This window comes from Lynx rufus, unplaced genomic scaffold, assembly GCF_022079265.1.
Source record: "Lynx rufus isolate CCGP_SWC_20201006 ecotype Redwood Valley unplaced genomic scaffold, mLynRuf1.p SCAF_17, whole genome shotgun sequence".
Classification (NCBI taxonomy): Eukaryota; Metazoa; Chordata; class Mammalia; order Carnivora; family Felidae; genus Lynx; species Lynx rufus.
The window spans coordinates 12,797,190-12,812,026 of record NW_025814831.1 but is presented as its reverse complement, the minus strand read 5'-3'; positions in this window follow the sequence as shown (position 1 = coordinate 12,812,026).

The window sequence follows — 14,837 nt, the reverse complement described above, 5'->3', positions numbered from 1 at the left end:
GAGATCATGACCTGAGCCGAAGCCAAGAGTCGGACGCTTAACCGACAGAGCCACTCAGATGCCCCTATAGTAATTTACTGTATTTTATTAAAATGTGCACCCACAGTGAGTTAAAATCTAAAAATATATTTTAAAAATCTTCCCACAGGTAGAAATTCTACTTTCAAAGACAGACAGAAACCCCTTTTGTTTTAACTCTTTCCTGTTGAAAGTCAATCCATGATAGTTTTGGTAATTCCAGTCCAGTAATCTCTGTGGGTCCTGCAGCCCTGTGCTCTTTTTTTTTTTTTTTTTTTTTTTTTGGAGAGAGAGAGAGAGAGCATGTGCACACACACGAACAGGGGAGGGACAGAGAGAGAGAGAGAGAGAGAGAGAGAGAGAGCGGATCCCAAGCAGGCTCTCTACACTGTCCGCACAGAGTCCGATGTGGGGCCTAGTTGATTTCACACCTCAGGCTCTGTCAACTTGCTTTTGATGTTGCTAGAAGTTGCTCCAGGCAATTCCAAGTTCACCATGGTCCTGGTACAGGTGGTCTGATAGACCACTGAATGGGCCTGTGCCAGCTGGAGTCCACCAGGCAGCGCAGAGGGGAGGAGCGGATTCTGACCTCCCTCTGTCCCCACGAAAGGCACTGTCTTCTGAAACTCTGCTTACACTCGCTGCCTCTGAGGTCTCGTGTCCTACCCTCTGCCTTGCATGTGTCATCAGACCACGATACCCCTGGCCTGTCATTCTCCTAATCTTTCTGCAGGTTTTAATACTGTGGATTTTTATCCTCTCTAATAAGCAAACTCACTCCTCTGGGCCTCCACTTCTTTATTCCTGCCTGGCTTTATTCCGTCTCCTGGCTTCCCTTCTACCTGCCCCTTAAATGAAAGTGTTCGTCTGCATACTATCCCGGAGCGTCTTTCTTCTGTCCGATGGTTCTCAATTCTGGCTGCCCGTTGGAGTTATCTTGGGAGCTTTGACACACACAGCTTCCCTGAGCCCCACCCCAGAGGTGACCAGGTTGGCCTGGGCACCATGGTTTTCTTTCTTTTCTTTTTTTTAATGTTTATTTTTGAGGGAGAGAATGAGACAGAGTGTGAGCAGGGGAGGGGCAGAGAGAGAGGGAGACACAGAATCGGAAGCAGGCTCCAGGCTCCGAGCTGTCAGCACAGAGCCCAATACAGGGCTCGAACTCACTAACTGTGAGACCATGACCTGAGCCAAAGTCGGACGCTCACCAGCTGAGCCACCTCAGGGGTGATTCTAATGTGCAACCAACATCAAGAACCACTGGTCCGGCTCAGCCTCTCTAGATGCAGCAATGATAGGAACCTTCACAACCGTCCCCCAAAGCGCCCGCCCCAAGAGGCTTAGTCCCTCTGGGGCCCCTGCATTTCCTGTTTTTTCAGTTTATTTATTTATTTTGAGAGAGTGCATGAGCAAGGGAGGGGCAGAGAGAGAGAGTGAGAGAGAATCCCAAGCAGGCTCCACACTGTGAGCACGGAACCCAACACAGGGCTTCAACTCACAAACCGGGAGATCCTGACCTGAGCCAAAATCAAGAGTCGGACACTTAACTGACTGAGCGCCCCAGGTGCCCCCTTACCTGCACGTCTAACCTCCTGTTGGACTCTTCAGCCTCCCAAGTGCCTCAAAGTCAGGATGACCAAAAATAATCTAATTTTTTAACGTGGGCAAGTGTTCACAGCAGCTTTAGTCAACACAGCCAAACACTCGGAAGAGTGCAAAGAGGGATCTTCTAAAGCAGGAATCGATTTGTTCTTCTCCTGCTTGGAAACATTGAGCGACTCCCAGTTGCCTCAACGGGCCACATTAGACCCTCCGCGACCATCAACCATCGTCACCTCCCTCTTTGCCTGTCCTCATGCTGTTTCCTCTGCTTGAAAGAGGTCCCCCACCCCTTGTCCTGCACGAACCTGCCCTTCTGCCTTCAAGGCTTCCTAGACCTCTAGCCCAGAACGAATCACCTACCTCTGGTTTCTTATTATCTGTTGCTGGTGAGACTGCTTTGATTATTCTTTAGCAAGTATGCATCTGGAATTTTCTAGAAGAGTTTCAACTTGATATATACTCACCCATGGCCCCCGCCAACTATAGAAGGGCACCAATTCGGGGATATCTAAACTACCTCTCTCAGATGGGCCCTTGAAGCTAAAAAAGAGCACATTTTGTCACCCTCTGATTTATTCGATAGGCCTGCTCTGTGCCAACCATCAAGCCAGCTGCTGGTTGCAGAGATGGAAGGCCCACTTCCAACCGGTTCAGGGAGTCCCCAAGTTCTCGGGAGGAGTGCGCTCAGAGGCAGGAGCCCGGAGAAAGGGCACCCAGTCGTACTGACAGGGCAGACACTGACCCCAGCTGAAGCTCAGTGGACAAGGGGAGTGAGGAGGGGTGATGGCAAGTAGCTGATGCACAAGACAGGAGCCATGCAGAAGTCAAGTCGTTCAGATTTAAAAAGAGGCAACGCGTAAAGGAAAAATATGACATGGGGATATTCAGATATCCCCAAGGGATTCCAGCTGGGAAACTTATGGGGCCTGTGGGAGACAGAACAATGGTCCCCGAAAGAAGCGCATGTCCCAAATGCCCGGAACCTGTGAATGTGGCACCTTATGGGACAAAGCGGACTTTGCAGATGGGGTGAAGTTAAGGGTTCTGAGATGGGAGACTCTCCTGGATTGTCACAGTCGCCCTGATGTATTTATTCACAAGGATCCTCATCAGAAGGATGCCAGGTATCAGAGGGAAGCGGGGATGTGATGATAGAAGCAGAGGCCAGGGGGATGTGGGGCCACGATCCAGGGATTTTCAGCAGCCTCCAGAAGCTAGAAAGGCAGGAAACATTCTCCCCTGGGGTCCCCACAAGGAAAACGGGCTGCTGGTACCTTGACTTTAGTCCACTAAGACCCATTTTGGATTTCTGACCTCCGGGACTGCAGGTTAATACAACTGAGGTGTTTGAAGCCACTAACGTTGGGTAACTCGTTACAGTGGCCACGGGACGCTGGTGCAGACATTATGAGTGGGACGAGGAGGGGGACATGGAGGGAGGCCGAGGCTGCCAGGGCCCCTGGGGGTCAGGCAGTGGGGAGCCACTGAAGGCTGCCAAACAGGACAGTGCCCGCTTTGCCTTCCAGTGTCCGAATGATCTCTCGGACTGCGGATGGAGAAGCGCTGGGCCCTGGGCGCGGTGGCCGGGCTAGAACGGAGTGATGGGCCGGGAGTCCAAAACCCAGAAAAGAAGTGAGGACGCTGGCGGAGAGGGGAGGCTGGCCAAGCGCAGGTGCTCGATGCTCACCGAGTGACCGGTGGGCTTCTGTTTGGTGCCGTCGCCCACAGGACCCAGGAACTGATTATCGAGATAAAGGAGCAGGTGCAGAGAGGAGGGCTACCAGCTTCCCCACAGGAAGCCCTGGGGAGGAGCAGGTTGGAGTCCAGGAAGCCTGTGGGACCCACATTGGCTAAGTGACTTAGCCTCTCGGAGAACACTCCCTCCTCTGCAAAACGAGGGTCGTAAAGCCTATCACACAGGGCTATGCGGCCCATTGTGTGAGATAACGGATCCGACCCCACACCCAGGGCCTCCAGTCTGGCGAACACCCGAGACAGGCAGCACCGGTGCGGGCGAAACGGACACCTTGCTCGTCCAGAGCTGCTCCCCACTGCTCTCTCTCCAGCAGGGCGAGGGAGAGCACGCACTTGACCGCTTGAAGGGGGAACATGGGCTTAGGAGTGGTGAGGATTTGGGGGGGTTCAGGTAGGACATCAAGAACCAAGCCTGCGGGGCAGGAATGACAGTTTCTCCCACAGAGAGGAGACCACCTGTCTGCCTTGAGACTCCACCCTGGGACCCAGGATCGGCAGGAAAAGAAGGAGATGGAGAGGGGGGTGTGGTGGGCAGGTCTCAGGCTGCCTTCTTGGGGATCTCTGCGCTGGGAGGGAGAGCACCCAAGATAAAAGCTGTGGGCAACAGGGACGCCTGGGTGGCTCGGTCGGTTAAGCATCCGACTCTTGGTTTCGGTTCAGGTCACGATCTCATAGTTTGTGAGTTTAAGGCCCGCATCGGACTCTGCGCAGATGGTGAGGAGCTTGCTTGGGATTCTCTCTCTGTCTCCTTCTCTCTCTGCCCTCCCCCACTCGCTTTCTATCTCCCCCAAAACAAATAAATAAACATTAAAAAAAAAAAAAAAAAGAGCCATGGCGAACAAAGAGGGCCAAGGGCGTTTGAGACAGCCCCTCTCTGGCCAAGCTTTGCTCAGGCTCCTCTGATCTCTCTTCTCCACGAGGCCCATGACCTCTGGGCCTCCATGTTTGTCCCCACCCTGTCCACTTTCAGGAGCAATCCTGCTAAGTGGGTCTAGCCAGAAGCCCCGATCCTCCACACTGGTCACCCTCGACTTGCCATCTGGCTCTTTGTCCCCCACTAACCCCAGGGGACGCTGACCACCCCGGCCCGCCTTCGGCAAGAACCCACAATCCGTCGTACCCCTGACATTTAGCCAGAATCCCTGTACCCCTGATGTTTCCTCTCCGTAATTTTCCATCCACGGATCCCACCCTGCTCCTTGGATAGAAACCCCCACTGTTTCCTTGCTGTCTGAGGATTCCAGCCCAAGCTCTCTCTCCCACTGCAGGGGTCCCTGTCCCCGAGGCGATAACCTTCCTTGTTCTTTAGCCTCCTTCTTTAGCGATGGTCACGAATAAGTTTTTCTTTAAAGCTTGCCAGATAAAAAAGCTTGCCACACTCCGCCCTTGGGGCCTCTGGGAGGAGCTAGTGGGGCCAGCCAGCAGAGTCCAGGGTGGGCTGCACTGTCAGGCAGGCAGAGAGGCTGCTCCTGGGTGCAGGACCCAGAGCATTCCTGCGGGGCTCCAAGCGGGACTGACCCGGGCCTCTGGGCTGGGGATTCAGCTGAGGAGATCCGGGGAGGCTCCCTGTGATGCTGAGCCAGGTAGAGTGCTGGGACCAAGTGGGGACTGTCCAGGGTAGCCCTGAAAGTCCCGTGTCCTGGGAAACCCATCGGGCTGTGACAAACTGAGATATTGGTCACCCCAGGTCACCCGTGCAGTCACGGAGCCCATGCTTAGAAAGCCCTACCCGTAGAAGGCTCTCGTGCCTGGTTTCATGTTCTGCTGTTGCTGCCTTGGAATCTGCAATATTTTTTGAGCACGGGGTCACACATTTTCATGCGGCAGTGGGTCCCACGAATCACGTAGCCTGCCCTGCCCTAGACCAAGATCCCTGTGAGGACCACAGCCCACAGTTTCAGGATCTGAGACATCTGCAGACGAGACCCCTGGGAAGCGTGGGTGCTGCTCCTTCTTTTCCCCAACATCGTCTTGCCCGAGGCAGCATCAATTAGTAGCAGCTGAACTGAACCCCAAACTTCCCCAAACACACCTCTTGGCACCCCTGTCAGGGGCAGGGCACAAGGTGGAAGGCATTGCAGAGCCTCGGGATCTGCAGATTCCTCGGGATCAAACTGACCAGCCTGTTGCCACCCCATGATTTTAAACAAACCACCCTGGCTTTTCTCGCCAAGAAGGTTTGAGGACACCACGCTTGATTTTCAGAGGAAGTGAGTATCCCCTAAAGGGAGAAGTGAGATAGAAATAAATCACGGCATGACCACCAAGTAGTTAAGGAACATCTTTTTTGCCAAGCCTGCTATACAAAGAATGTTAGATACAGTCCTTACCCTCGAGACAAAAACAAACAAGGAGGATTAGTCGTTATCAATATGGCACCCCTCAAAGATGGGCACTTACGCTTTCTTAGGCGGTAATTAATTTTTCCCTCATCCCTGTCTTGAGAGGTAAATAGGGTCCTGCCTCCAACCCTTTACTCACACAGTCACGTTCCTCCCCAAAGGTGCCCTTCCCTTATTTCTGCCTGTTGAAATCCTACTCCAGAAGAATGCCAAAGAACAGTGGCTTGAACAGGATAGGATTTTATTCTCTGTCACATAGAAAAAGACAAAGGTGTTCAGTCCAGACTGGTGTGGCACTCCATGGTGGCGGCGACCCAGCCTCCTTCTCCGTTTTTGCCCTATCTTCCCACGTGAGGCATATAGCCTCATAGTACAAAATGGCTGCCAACCTTCATCTTGACTGCAACCTCATGAGAGATTCTGAGTCAGACCCAACTAGTTAAGCCGCTCCAGGATTCCTGAGCCATGGAAATGGTAAGATTATTAAAAAAAAAAAAAAAAAGTGTTTATTGTGCTTAAAGCTGTTACATTTGGGGTAATATTTTATACATCAGTGGGTAGGTAATATACTCTGTACACAGGTTTTATCTCACTTATTTAACCATCCTGAACCCCTAATCTGGGCACACATGAATGAATCACACATGGTTAAAGACTGCGTACCAGAATACGAAGAATTCCCAGGGGAGGGGGGCAGAAATTGTAAGTGTCCTCGCCCTCGGAGCTGTCTCCCCACCTTGACGCGTAGGGTCACAGTACCTGGCACACAGTAGGAGTTCGCGTCCCAGAGAAGAGCCTCGGGCCTCCTGGCTTGCCTTCTGGTCGGATGAGCCAACTCAGATCTGATGAGCTGCTAATGTTCAGTCATCTGGCCTCTTGTCAAAAATGGATTTGTTTCCCAGAAGTCACTGTTTCAAAGGCTTTCCAGTCCCTCACTCCAGGTGCTGCCGAGAGGGCCATGTTAACAAGGCAAGTGAGTCTCTCCCGAGCCAGCTGCCCCCCCACTGCCTGCACCCATGTGAAGGGCTGAGTCCTTTCAGGCCCACCAAGGGCCACCTCCTCCTCTATGCCTTCCTGGCCATCCTTCACTGGGGGGAGAAGGGGGCAAAGAAGATGATCCTGAAAAATGACTCCCTCGTGCCGAATCTTTAGAAACCATATTGTTAGAGCAACTTGAACTATACCTATAACTTGTGGCCTTGTTTCCTTACATAATAAACTATATAATGCTCTACTATAAATTCCACATATGCAATTGATTCTCATCAAATGTTTTCATGAAGGGCTGCCAAACTCTTGTACCTCTAACACACCTATGGTTGCAACCGATGAACTATAGGAATGCTATAGATTATCACATTTTTGTTTACACTAACGTGTACAACCAAAGCAAATCAACAAAGGCATACCTCAGAATTTACTCCTTCATCAATGACATGAATAAATTCTCTGCAGAATCAAACAGTAGTTTTTGAAAACTGGAAGAATATTTGCTTGATTTTTTTGTGTTTTTCATAACATAATGACTAAAGATATGACATGCTTTTTAAAACAGCCTTTTTTGAAGTATAATTGACATACAAGAGTTGTGCATATTAAAGTATACAATTTCATGTTTAATTTTTTTTTAATGTTTATTTATTTTTGACGAGAGAGACAGAATGCGAGTTGGGGAGGGGCAGAGAGAGAGGGAGACATATAATCTGAAGCAGGGTCCAGGCTCTGAGCTGTCAGCACAGAGCCCAACATGGGGCTCAAACCCATGAACTGTGAGATCATGACCTGAGGCGAGGTCGGATGCTTAACCGACTGAGCCACCCAGGCACCCCAATGTTTATATATATGTAAATATCCATGAAATAACCACCACAGTCAAAATAATGAATATATCAATCAACTCCAAATGTTTTCTCATGCATGGTCTCATGCATGGTCATTTCCTTACAAATGTACTGGACACTGTTGATTATCTACCCAATACCTATTCTCTCCTTCCTTCCCAGCAGAACCTTAGCTTTGATTGGGTCTCAACCCCACCCCACCATGATCTGGGGGAAGGTCACTTCCAAGCCCAGGACCAAGTATGGGTCCTAAGTAACATAAGCCACCATGGCATGACATCCTCCGGGTGACTGGGGCAGGTGTGTGGCTTAATATGGCCCATCACACTACATGGACTTCTGTCCTAGGCTTCGGAGAGAGGCTTTTCCCCTTTCCTGCAGGATGGACCTAGAGAGCATGACCCTCACTGCCACGGACAGCTCTCTTGGAAGCTTACCAGAACTAGCCCAAGGATGGAGTCAGTGCCAAGGAGGGCAAAGCAGAGAAAGGGACCAAAAGAGTGACTGATGGCAGCATTGAGTCCCGGACTCTTTTGCACATGGAGCTGCCTGTACTACTTATCTTCTAAAATGGCCTTGATGATCCCTGCCTTCTGGTCTCCACACCTTTATTTAATCCCTTGCCTTTGAGTGTAGACAGGACCTGCGACTTTCTAATAGAATAGGTCCAGGGGCACCTAAGTGGCTCAGTCGGTTAAGCTCCTGACTCTTGACTTTGGCTCAGGTCATGATCTCATAGTTTGTGAGATCAAGCTCTGGGATCTTCCTGACAGCACAGAGCCTGCTTGGGATTCTCTCTCTCTCCCTCTCTATCTGCCCATCCCCTGCTCTCTCTCTCTCTCTCTTTCTCAAAATAAATTTTAAAACTTAAAAAGAAAAAAGAATAGGACCAGAATGTTGGGATGTCAGTTCCACGATTAGGCTCTGTAAAGCTGTGATTTCCATCATACTCTCTCTGTTGCCTTCTCAGCTTCACACTTTGATGAATCAAAGGCCATGTTCAATGCCACAGGGCACTGAAGATGGCCTCCAGCCAACAGCCAGCAAGAAACTGGGTCCCCTAAAGGAACTAAATCCTGCCAACAGCCATCTGAGTTTGGAAGCAGACCCTTCCCTAGTCGAGCCTTCAGATGAGACCCCAGCCCAGCCCAACAACTTGAGTGCAGCCTTGTGAGGGACCCTGAAGCAGCGGCAACCATCAAAATTTTGCGAAGACGCCCCCCCCACTCACAGAATCTGTGAGATAGCAAATTTGTGTTGTTTTAAGCCACTAACCTTGGGGGTAATTTGTTACACAGCAATAGATACCTGATGCACTTCCTGTCTCTGGGCTTCAAGTTGTAAGAGACAATCCATTTCCTTTGTACTCAATCCACTTAGATTCAGAGCTTTCTGTCACTTAAACCCAAGAGCATCTTCCTGTGGCTTGGCTCATTCATTAACCTAAAAAGTCCTCAGCACAGGACTTCCATGAGCTCCCAGTACCCCACTGGTGTCACTGTATGAACTGAGGATATTCCTGGCCCCAGTTTTAGCTCATCTTCGGACAGCACAAAGCAGAGATAATCCTCACAATGGCACAGAACTCAGAAATGGAGCAGCTTTCCTCCTTGGTAACAAATTGTTTTTATTTAGCCAATAAGAGCTTCTTAAGTGTTTACTGTTTACAGAGTTCTCCACTGGTTATTGCTGGGTGGGGTGTAGAAAAGAATTTAAAAGGAGGTGTATTCCCTGCTCCTAAGGAGCCTGTACTCACACTAAGGATAATTGAAGCATGAGAATATTAGAGTGTCTGGAAATATGTAACAAGTGCAGGTTAAGAGGGCACCTCGGTTGGGAACAGACAGGCTTCAGGGACAGATCTTGGAGGCAGATGAACAAATGCAGCTGGTCGTCTTGGCGGGGAGAGGAGTTCCCTGAGGCAGATCTTCAGAGCCTGTAGTTCCTGCCTCAGGGATGAATGGTGTTGGCCAAGTGGGAGTGGGAGAGCAGACAAGAATCTGCTGCCTCAATAATCCAGGCCGAGGGCTGCTTTAAAAACTTTTGGGGGTGTCTCGGGAACATCCTCTCTCTGCGGAGACCAGTGTCGGAGACAGCCTGCACGGTCTCCGATGAGACACGCAGAATATGTCTGTCAGGGCTCTGTCCTTTCCAGAACCTGGGGAATCCCCGAGTGCCCCCTGGGTTTCACGAGGCACACCCACGCCAGTGTCAGATGCACCTTGCGGACAGATAGAGCCTCAGAGAAGACAGAAGTAAGATCTCAAACCAGCCCCCGAGGGTGCCTGGGCCCTCGGAAGTGTTTCCTTAGCCAATACGATATTCTAGAAATCTGAAACAGTCCTATAAAATTCCAGATTTCCAGGATTTGGTTTTTTTTAGTTGTAAGGCCTTGTACGCCCAGCCCTCATTCCTGCTGAGCAGACGTCACAAGAACTGAGAAGACGCTGTTGCTTTCCCCAGGGTCTAGTTCCCAGGCCACCTCAGCCCCTATGCAGCCGGTGCAGACATTTTTTTCCTGGCTGACCCCTGAGGATACAGATTGATTTTGCAATAATAAAGTGGTTTTCCTCCCACTTTTATTTTTTAATTTTTTAAAGTTTACTTATTTTGCAGGGGCGGAGGGAGGGCAGAGGGCAAGGGAGAAAGAGAATCCCAAGCAGGCTCCACGCTGCCAGCACAGAACCCGATGTGGGGCTCGATCTCACCAACCGTGAGATCATGACCTGAGCCGAAACCAAGAGGCAGAGGCTTAACCGACTGAGCCTCCCAGGTGCCCCACCGCCCGCCACGTCTTTTAAGATTTCTCTAAAGTAACAGGGAATGAAGACGAGGGGGCTTATTGGGGGCCCAACAATGAAAAAAGCCACAGACAGAGCTGTTTTCTGTATCTATTTTTGCAAAATATCCCGAATAGCAACCATTTTATTCTAGGTCACCAATTTACCAGCCGGGAGTTCAGGCAGGTCTGGCCTAGTCATCCTCCTGTTCCACGGAACAGTGACAGAGGTCACTGCGTGGATTTAGCCGGCAGATGGGCTGGTCTGGAGAATCCAAACGGCCTCGCTCACGTGTCTGCTGCCTTGACTGATTTGCCAGGCTTCCCGGCCAGAGACTGAGGGGGATTTGAGCCAGTGTGTCTGATTCCCCAGCTTTGCCCTCCCGCCCCCGCCCCTGCCCCCAGCCCTTCTCCGCACTCCAGCAGGCTAATCCATAGGGACCCCTCACCCACAGGGACTGACCGAGGGGCTCCCAAGCCCTCTGGCTTCCAGCAGGCTTGGGTAACTTGGGGGCACCCTCGCTGCAGGAGATTGGCGGGAGGGAAAAGACTCGGAGCATTTCTTTTCCTGGCTGCCTCCCTCAGGGTCACTGTGAGCTGGCTGCGTTCGTAGACTGAGGGACCCTGCTCCACTCCCCTGGCAAGGGGAGGACAGGACTCTCTGCTTCTGGGTCTGGAAACTACCCCTTCTCCCCATCTTCGGGCTGAGGAAGGTAACAGATCTGAGGTTGACAGCACTCTCTCTTGCATTTCCCCACCTACAAATTTATTAAACCCTCCTCAAGGGGCGCCTGGGTGGCTCAGTTGGTTAAGCATCCGACTTTGGCTCAGGTCATGATCTCACGCTTCGTGAGTTCGAGCCCCACGTCGGGTTCTCTGCTGTCAGTGCAGAGACTGCTTCGGATCCTGTCCCCCCCCCCCTGTCCCTCCCCGGCTCTCTCTCTCTCTCTCTCAAAAATAAAAATAAAACCAAAACCCTCTTCAAATTATCCTAATCAGATGTGCCATTTGTTTGCTGTGAGATCTGACTGATACATTAAAGGCCTTAGTCATGGTACAAATAATAGCTAATACTTACTGAGTACTTACTATATGCCAGGCTCTGTTCTAAGCCCCTTACCTACATGAGCTCATGCAACACTCACAGCAACCCTGTGAGGTAGGCACTGTTATTATCCCATCTCACAGATGAGGAAGCTGAAGCACAGAGAGGCAAAGTCGTTTGCCTGAGGTTACACAGCCACTAAGTGACAAAGCTGGGATTTGAACCCTGGCAGCCCGACTCAAGCCCCTGCTCTCAATGACTACTCTAGATAGAAGGAAAATATCTGGGGAAAGAACACGCTCTATTTCCTTAATGTCTCTCATCCGACTCAGAGAAAGGTTTGGGGAAGTTTTAGAAAGCAAGACTGTGCCGTGAGACTTTTTTTCTCGGCTAATCGTCCCCAGAAACTCCAGCAAGGCTTAAAGTTGACCTCCTGGGGGTGACCTTTCCCCGAAAAATCCCAGGGTGCTCCTCAGGACTGAGTCTGTTTGCCCTCAGCTGTGTGGAGGGAGGAGGCTGAGGAGCTGGTGGAGGTGAGAGCTGCCCATGAGGACCCCAGAGATGCAAACCAGCCTCTTATATTTTGGGGTAATAAGGTGAAGTGTCTATCTGTTTATTCCCATAGCCCCACCACAACTGGACATCCTCCAGGCCCAGCAAGAAGTGAAGACAGAGAAGGGGCTGCAATCATGGAGAGCCTGGACTCCCTGGTGACTAACAGAAGCCTGACTCCAATTGTATTTGAGTTTTTAAAAAAGGAAAAGAAAAGAAAAGGGACTGTATTCATTTCTTGTAACGGAGATGTCGAATGGTGCAGCTGGCTGTAGACACATCAGAATCTAGACCTCACAGGTGACACCAGGGCCCCATCTCTCCTTGCACTGCTTTTTTCCATCTTGGCTTTCTTCCTGAGTACATTTTACCACGTGGTGGCTCAGAGAGCTATTGTGCTACCCCAAGTTCATACTTTCCCAGCTTAGCCAGCTTGAGGTGGGGGGAAGACTGCTAGGCTTTCCTGAACAGTGCCAAGGAAAAGTCCCAGGGAGGGATCTTATTGGCCCAATTGGGTCACGTGTTGATCCATGAACCAGCCAATCACTGTGCCCAGTTAAGTGTAGGGCTCTGATTGGCTAGATTAGAATATGTGTTCCTGGTCAGTTGGGGGTAATTGTCATCTCCACCCAAACCCAGCCGGGAGGAGTAGCTCCTTAAAGGGAAACCAGGTACCCCGGGTACCAGTATTAACAAAGAAACAGAGGCTAGGGGCAGGGGGAAGGAACCTGCGGGCCCAAACAGCAGCAGATGCTCACTCCCCCGGCAGGCGTCCTGAGATCTGTCCGGGGAGAGGAGTGGGGTGTGTGAGGGCTTGAGTGAGTCAAACGGGGACCCAGGAAGGACACTCAGGGCCAACTTGTCAGAGGCCACCACTAAGAGAAGCTGCTTGGATTTCTGGAATCTCGGCAACTTCCTTTTCGGTCAGTTACCAGCAACAGGGGCAGGGTGGACCTCATCTGGTGTCTACCTGAGGAACTCGGTCTTCACGGAGCAGGTGAGCAACAGGCCTCGTGGAGGCTTCTGTCGGGATGTGGTGAGAACCTTGGGGCTGGTCCCATGGAACCCAGGCTTTGAGGGGCTTGTCCTGTTTCTCAGTGGCAGCCTAGGAAGCTGAAGGAAACCTTTATTTGGGGCTGGGTTGGGGGGAAGTGGGGGTTAGTCACAGTCGGCATCAGCATGGTAGGGCCTGAGGGATCGTTGTAGATATGACAGTCGGATAGACCTCTTCCCTGGGGGCCAGGGAGGCCAACAGGCTGGTTCCAGCAACAACAAGAGACTAATAATGCCACCTGGGGCAGGTGCCCACTTACACTCATCACTATTACAGCCCAGCAAGTTGAGACACCAGGAAGTGATGTTCCTGGGGCTACCCCCGCTGGAAGGTCCTGGGGTTGGACGTGAACACAAGTCTGTCCTCAAAGCTCATGCGTTCAAACAGGAGCTACAGTCCTATCCAGGGAGATGTAGAAAAGATTCTGGTCCAGGGAGCAGACGGTTGAGCCTCCGGAGGAGAGGAAAGGTGAGTGGGAGCTTGGCTATGATCTAATGAGGGAGCCTGGAGGGATGCAGACAGAGGAGGAAGTGATACGGCTGGAGGAGTCAGCGTAGCCTCTTGGACACTGCAGTTTTACAACAAAATAACAGTTTAATTGAGATAGAATTCACGTACCATACAATTCACCCACTTAAAGTGTAGTTCAAAGGTTTTTAGTTTGACCACAAAGTTGTGCAACATCCTCACAGTCAATATCAGACCATTTTCTTCACCATCCACCCTCCTAAAAAAAATCCCGGAGCCACTAGCAGTCATTCCCCATGCTCCCTTTCCCCCAGCCTCTAGCAACCACCAATTTACTCTCTTTCTATATGGATTTGCCCATTCTGGACATTTTATGTAAATGGGATCCTACAGTATGTGATCCTCTGTAACGGGCTTTCTTCCGTTGAGCTCTTTGCCAAGTTCATGCATGTTGAAGCCTGTATCAGTACGCCATTCCTTGTTATGGCCTCACATTATGCCGTCGTATGGACGTACCACATTTTGTTTATCCACTCATCAGTTGATAGACGTTTGGACTGTTTCCACTTTTTCACTGATATGGCCAATACTGCGATGAACATTCATGTACAAGCATCTGTGCGAACACGTGTGTTCATTTCTCTGGATACCCACGTGGGGGGTGGCACTGCAGGGTCATGTGGTGACTCCAGGTCTCACCTTTGGAGGAACTGTCAGACCGTTTTCCCAAGTGGCTGCACCACGTTACGTCCCCACCAGGAGGCTGCATGTACTTCTATTTAGGGATGGGGATTCTTTCCTCTCTAGTTTCTGCCAGGCTGATATGGTGGAAATGTCATGAAAGGCGGGGAGGAGGGTGTGAGGGGAGTGGCAGGGCGAGGCATGGAGGGCAAAGACGCCTGGTGATGCTTGTACCAGAGCCCTGGGTCTCAGTCCTGCCTGTGCCCAACTTGCTGGGTGGCCTCGGGTGAGTCTCCTCCTCTCTTTATGTCTCAGTTTTCCTTATCTATAAAATGAAGGCATTAGACCAATGGGTCTCAACGGGGGACATCTATCTGGCAAAGGCTGGAGACGTTTGGGGTTGTTACAGGGGATGGGCGATGCTCCAGGTATCTAGTGCATAGAGGTCAGAGATGCTTGCCAGACATCCTACGATATGCAGGGCCGCCCCCACGACAAAGAATTACCTGGTCCCAAATGTCAGTGGTGCCAAGGCCGAGAAACCCTGCGTTAGACTGAGGTGGCCTTGCAAGGTCCAGTCGTGCCCAGTCACGTGAAATGCTCTGAGGGCAGTTTGGGCTCAGGAGGCAGTGTTGAGTGCTGCCTGCGCTTAGAGAAGAGAGGCCTCCTGGTCCCACGGGAGTTGCTGTGGCTGTGGTAT